Source organism: Balaenoptera borealis (assembly GCF_965194805.1).
Source record: "Balaenoptera borealis genome assembly, chromosome: 11".
Classification (NCBI taxonomy): Eukaryota; Metazoa; Chordata; class Mammalia; order Artiodactyla; family Balaenopteridae; genus Balaenoptera; species Balaenoptera borealis.
In genome coordinates, this window is record NC_138868.1 from 4,443,737 (window position 1) to 4,449,415 (window position 5,679).

At 64.6% G+C, this 5,679-nt stretch overlaps 1 pseudogene across 1 annotated transcript; it reads left to right on the plus strand.

Moving 5' to 3' along the window:
• The first annotated feature begins 1,856 nt into the window (after nt 1-1,856).
• LOC309605174 (mas-related G-protein coupled receptor member D-like) lies at nt 1,857-4,703 on the plus strand (annotated as a pseudogene). Its single transcript has one exon. The product of its transcript is annotated as a mas-related G-protein coupled receptor member D-like (transcript).
• The last annotated feature ends 976 nt before the right edge of the window (nt 4,704-5,679 follow it).

The window sequence follows — 5,679 nt, forward strand, 5'->3', positions numbered from 1 at the left end:
TTCCATGCAGACGCTCTGCTCGTGCTGGCCCTGCAGGGTGAGCCTCATGGTGTTCCCAGCTTCTGGAGGCACCAGCACCTCTGGACCCCAGAGCTGCCACCCGGAGACCCTCCCAAAGCCCGGTGGCCCCTGTGCCCTGGGCGACCTTCCTCTGGGGAGGCCAGGTGGGATGAAATGTTGGCCGCCGGTACTTCCCCTGTCTCCCCGCCCTCCTGTGGGACCGGGAAGCCAGAGGAGCTTCCTGGGGAGGCCCGTTAGCCCGCAGGCTCTGGCTCCCGCAGGGACAGGCCGAATGCAGCTGGTCTCTCTTGCTCGGGGCCACCACCATCTCCCAAGGGCCATGCTTCCCGTAGATGGACTGGGCGTCTCTCCTCCTCCTCCGAGGCAGCATCTGGGGCAGATCCGGGGCACAGGCCCCTCTGAGCTCAGCAAGCCTCAGCAGCCCGTGCGAGCGGCCAGGCCTGCAGCCGGAGCAGTGCAGGGGCCAGGCCCGGGAAGCTGCCCAGGCCTCCAGGACCCGGGTCCTTCTCCAGGAGCGGACGGCGCAGGCAGGCCAGGGGAGGGGCCGCGGCTTCAAGCCCAAGGTCAGACACGGCTGCCACACGGCAAGTGCGCCCTTAGCAAGGCCGCTCCCGCTTGGCAGCCCCGCCTTCCGGGCCCAGGGGTCAGCCCAGACCCGAGGCCTGAACGGTTCTAAGTCTCCTCTTTTGTGGGAGAGACAGGTAGGAAAGCGGCCAGCAGGTCCGGTGAGTTTCTCCCCCCTGCAGGGCCGGCGGTGCAGCGAGCCCCTGACGGGAACAGCCCCGCCCTGGGTGCCTGCGCTGCGCTGTCTGTCGTCTGTCGGGCCCCCAGCAGGTCCCCCCAGGTCAAGGCGAGCACAGACGGTCCTCTCAGTGCCCTGAGCATGCTGGGGACACCAGGGACCCTAGTGGCCTGGGCTCCCCCCTTGGTTGGACAGACAGCGATTGGAGACCCCGGACCACCAGGTGCCCGGCTCTGCCATCCAGGGGTGAGCGTCCAGGCTGAGAAGTGCTCTCGGGGAGCTGAGGCTTGCTGGCCCCCCGTCCCCCGATGTCCCTGCCCCACCTGATGACTGTGGTGCAAAGGACCTGCGAGGCCCTGTCGGCAAATGTGGAGGGGCCTCCAGGGGGTTAGAGGCAGGTCGCGACTCCAGGGTGGGCACTGGGCCAGGCGGGGGCACACATGCTGGTGTCCAAGCCAAAGCGGGGGCTCAGCAGGGGAGGAGGGGCCTGGACACAGCAAAGGGGCGGGAGGAGAGCAGGCGACAGCTACCCAGAGGGACTCTCCCAGGGGATGCTGCATGTCCTGCTTTCAGAGCCATCCTCTGGTCCCTTATCCCTCCTGCGTCTTTAGAGGACAGATCCCCTCACACTGTCCTCCACACACATTTATAGGAGGAAACCAATCCGGTGGAGCATTCAGGGTCTGTCCTTAGAAAGAGAAGAGCACACGGCCTGAGGCCACTGCCTCAGCCCCCCAGCAGCCCCCTCAGCCTGGAGCAGAATCTCTCCACTGACTCTGCGGGCAGAGAGGTGGGAGGAGGTGGGAGCCCTCGGGACAGGGAAGGGGCCTCGGTCAGGTCCCATCCCCCAACCCCGCCCAGGCCTGGCACGGAGGAGACCTCAGTGACCAGTGCAAGAATAAACAGTACATGGGGGGAAGGGGAAGCTGGGACAAAGTGAGAGAGTGGGACGGACATATATACACTACCAAACGTAAAATAGATAGCTAGTGGGAAGCAGCCGCATAGCACAGGGAGATCAGCTTGGTGCTCTGTGACCACCTAGAGGGGTGGGATAGGGAGGGTGGGAGGGAGACGCAAGAGGGAAGAGATATGGGGATGTATGTATATGTATAGCTGATTCACTTTGTTATACAGCAGAAACTAACACTCCTTTGTAAAGCAATTATACTCCAATAAAGATGTTAAAAAAAAAAGAATAAACAGTATGATCAGTAATATGAATAGCAGTAATAAGCAATACCACCCATTCCATCATTGGTACAGAAAGAAGTGATATTTGTGAAATAAAGTAGCGGCCGCCATCAGCGGGGGCTCCGCGCGCTGGGGCCGCACCCACAGCCTTCACGTGTGAGCCGGGTCCTCAGGGGACTCTGCCGCAGAGTCTGGGCTCCGAGGATGGAGCTGAGACCTGTAAATGGGTGTGATGACACTGACCTTGGCCGGTGCTGCAGGTCAGGAGAACAAGTGTACGTGGTGCTCCCGGCCCCAGGCTGCTGGGCGCATCCCAGGTCGCAGCCAGGCCCCATGGACCCTGAGCTTTGCCACCCCAGGTCTCTGAGCCTCCCATGCAGGGCACCTCAGGGGCCAGCGGGTCAGACCAGGAGGGCAGTTGGCAAAAGGAGTAAAGGAAGTCCTGGGTGGAGGAACGCTCTGGCCCATCAGAGTGCGGGCAAATGTCAGGGACGGGGACGTCACCGGCCATCAATTACGCAGCAGATGTTTGTGGAGACCCCTCCCCAGGCCCAGAGCTGTGCTCAGGGTGAGCCCTGGGGTCTGGCAGGCAGCAAGCCCCACTGTAACTGCAGAGGTGCTGTGCTGACCCGAGGGCGCACTCGGGCACCTGGGAGAGGTCAGGAAGCTCACTGGGTCATCGCTGAGTGTGTTGTGTATCCATGATGGGGTGCAAGGTGCCAGGCCCAGGAATCCCAGCTGCGGAGGGGCAGTGCCCATCACGTCCCCCGGGGGCCCATCGTAGTGAGCACTCGCGAGCAGCCACTCTGCCCTTCCATGCTGGCTGCTGCAGGGCCCGGAGCTGGGCACTCAGGGGCTCCAAAGGGGCAGCACCCTGCAGGGTGGAGGCCAGGCCTGCTCTGGGCACTGACGGCCAAGCCCGGGGGCTGGGAACCTTGCCCCGAGCTTGGCCACCCTCACATCCAGCAACAGAAAGGAGCCCTGGCCTGCCCCAAAGCCGGGAGCACGTAATCTGAATTAGGCGTGAGGGAAAGTGACCTAGCGTGGCCAGCGACAGCTCCAAAGAAGGGCAGGTGGTATAACGAGATGACATCCGGTCACCGCATGGCCAAGCTGGAGGTCCCCCACCCTGGCCTCTTCCCTGCGTGGGAGCCCTGAGCGGTGGGGCTCGGACACAGGCGGCAGGGGAGTAGGCGGGACCCTGCGGCCCAGGGGCCCCAGCTCCGGAGGCAGAGGGTGCACTTCTGTCCTCCTCATGTGCAGGGATGGCGGACGCCCTACTCCCTGGCAGCAGCTCCAGGAGCAGCGGCCCGGGCGCTGCCAGCCCCAGGGAGGCGCCCACCCACACGGCGCTGTCGGTGCTGCACGCGCTGGTCCTATTCACCTGCGTGGGCGGCATTGCGGGCAACGGCCTGGTGGTCCGGCTGCTGGGCTCCCGCTGGCGGAGGGGCACCGTGGGCATCTACATCCTTCACCTGGCCGCGGCCGACCTCCTCTTCCTCCTCTGCTCGGCGCCCCTGGTCATCCCGAACGCCAGCTCCTGGGCGGCCCGCGTGCACCACCTGCGCTGCCTGGCGGAGAGGAGCACCAAGCACCTCGCCCACACGGCGGGCCCGAGCCTGCTAACAGCCCCCGGCGCCCAGCCCGGCCTCTGCGGCCTCGTCCCCACCTGGTGCCGGGTCCACTGGCGGCCGCGCCTTTGGGGCCTGCTGGGCACCACGCTCTGGCTGCTGGCCCTCCTGCTGACCGCGCTGGCCCTGTACTTCCACGAAGAGGCCAGGCCTCGCCACCTGCAGCCGGGCCCCGCGGTGGACACCGTCTTCCACTCCTTCACGCCGGCCAGCTTCACGACCGTCGTGGCCCTGTCCAGCATGGCCCTCTGCCTCCAGGCGCAGAGAAGCTCCCGGCCACGGCAGCGGCGGCCCACGCAGCTGTATGTGGCCATCCTGGTGGCGCCTTTGTGCTCCGCATCTGCGCCCTGCCCCTCGGCATCTCCGGGTTCCTCCTCTGCTGGCTGGACCTGCCCCAGAAGACGAAGATTCTGTTCAACCACTTCGCCCGCCTCTCCCTGTCCGTGAGCAGCAGCGATCGGGGAAGGGTTGTGGGGGGAGCACTGGTTCTGGCTTTGAGCCTCGGCTCCACCACTACCTCCCTGGGCGCCTTTTGTCCTCTCTGAGCTGTGTTCTCATCTGTAAAATGGGAACAACCACCTCCCTCCGCTACCAGGCTGCTGTACAGAAGAGATGTCCTGCATCCGTCTACCAGTGGGCGCTGAGAAGTGTTATCCCTAAGGTGGAGCCCTGGGCCTTCTGGTGAGGTGGCCTGTGCTGCATTAGAGCTGTATGGACACAGCCCGGCCCTGCCTGACCCATCCCAGGCCCCGTCCGTCCTGTGCCCGGGTCCGCCAAGGGTCAGGTAAAAGATGTCAACCCCCGAGGGGACTCACAGGATCTCAGAGGACGAGTTTTCATCCCAAATAAAGCCAGGACTTATTTGGCTCTTACATCACCTATGCCTTATTTTCCGGGGCAGGGTTGTACCCCATCCTTGACTCAGGAGCTCCACTTCAGACTTGCAGAGCCCAGGGCACACTCACTCCAGAGACAGCCAGGGGCAGTAAACAGGGCAGTGAGGATGACCAAGGGGGCTGGATGACAAGGGACAAAGGCAGTGATGACCAGGAAAGGCCAGGGTGACCAGGGGAGGCCAGGGTGACCAGGGGAGGCCAGGATAACCAGGGGAGGCCAGGGTGACCAGGGAAGCCAGGGTGACCAGGGGAGGCCAGGGTGACCAGGGGAGGCCAGGATAACCAGGGGAGGCCAGGGTGACCAGGGAAGCCAGGGTGACCAGGGGAGGCCAGGATGAACAGGGGAGGCCACGGTGACCAGGGGAGGCCAGGATGAACAGGGGAGGCCAGGATGACCAGGGGAAGCCAGGGTGACCAGGGGAGGCCAGGGTGACCAGGGGAGGCCAGGGTGACCAGGGGAGGCCAGGATGACCAGGGGAAGCCAGGGTGACCAGGGGAGGCCAGGATGAACAGGGGAGGCCAGGATGAACAGGGGAGGCCACGGTGACCAGGGGAGGCCAGGGTGACCAGGGGAGGCCAGGATGAACAGGGAAGCCAGGGTGACCAGGGGAGGCCAGGATGACAGGGGGCCGTGAGGGTGACGCTCTCCGTCCCGGCCAGGCAGCCTCTACTCCAGTCGGCTCCAGTCCACTCTGTTGCCGAGGCCCCCTGGCCCCCAGAGGCTCCTCTCAGTTGCCTTTTGCCAAGGGGAACATTTGCCTTTTCCAGACCTGGCTCACTGCAGTCTGACTCAGGGAGGACACGGAAGAGGGAAACGCAGAGGGACGAAGAGAACCGGCCAGTCACCTCCCCAAGCCTTCCTCCCTCCCCAGACTCCTGCCCTTTCAAGCAGCGATACCGGGGTGCAGGGAGGGAAGCCCACTTCAGAGAGCCCCAAAACACCCGCAATGGGGATGTATAAGCCCGATGCGGCATCTCCCGCACCTCCAAAGAGGTGCACGGGCCCCCTCACAGTGACCCCCTCGCAGAGTGTCCGGACCTCCAAGAGTGACCCAAGGCAGCCTCTCCACCTGGCCAGGCTATTCTGCCCGGAAACAAAACGCGGTAACCAGGGAGGGAGCCGAATCAGGACCCTGAGCAAGCCCTGTCCCAGGCCCGCCCACCAGGCCCTGCCCCGCCAAGCCCCGCCCCACCA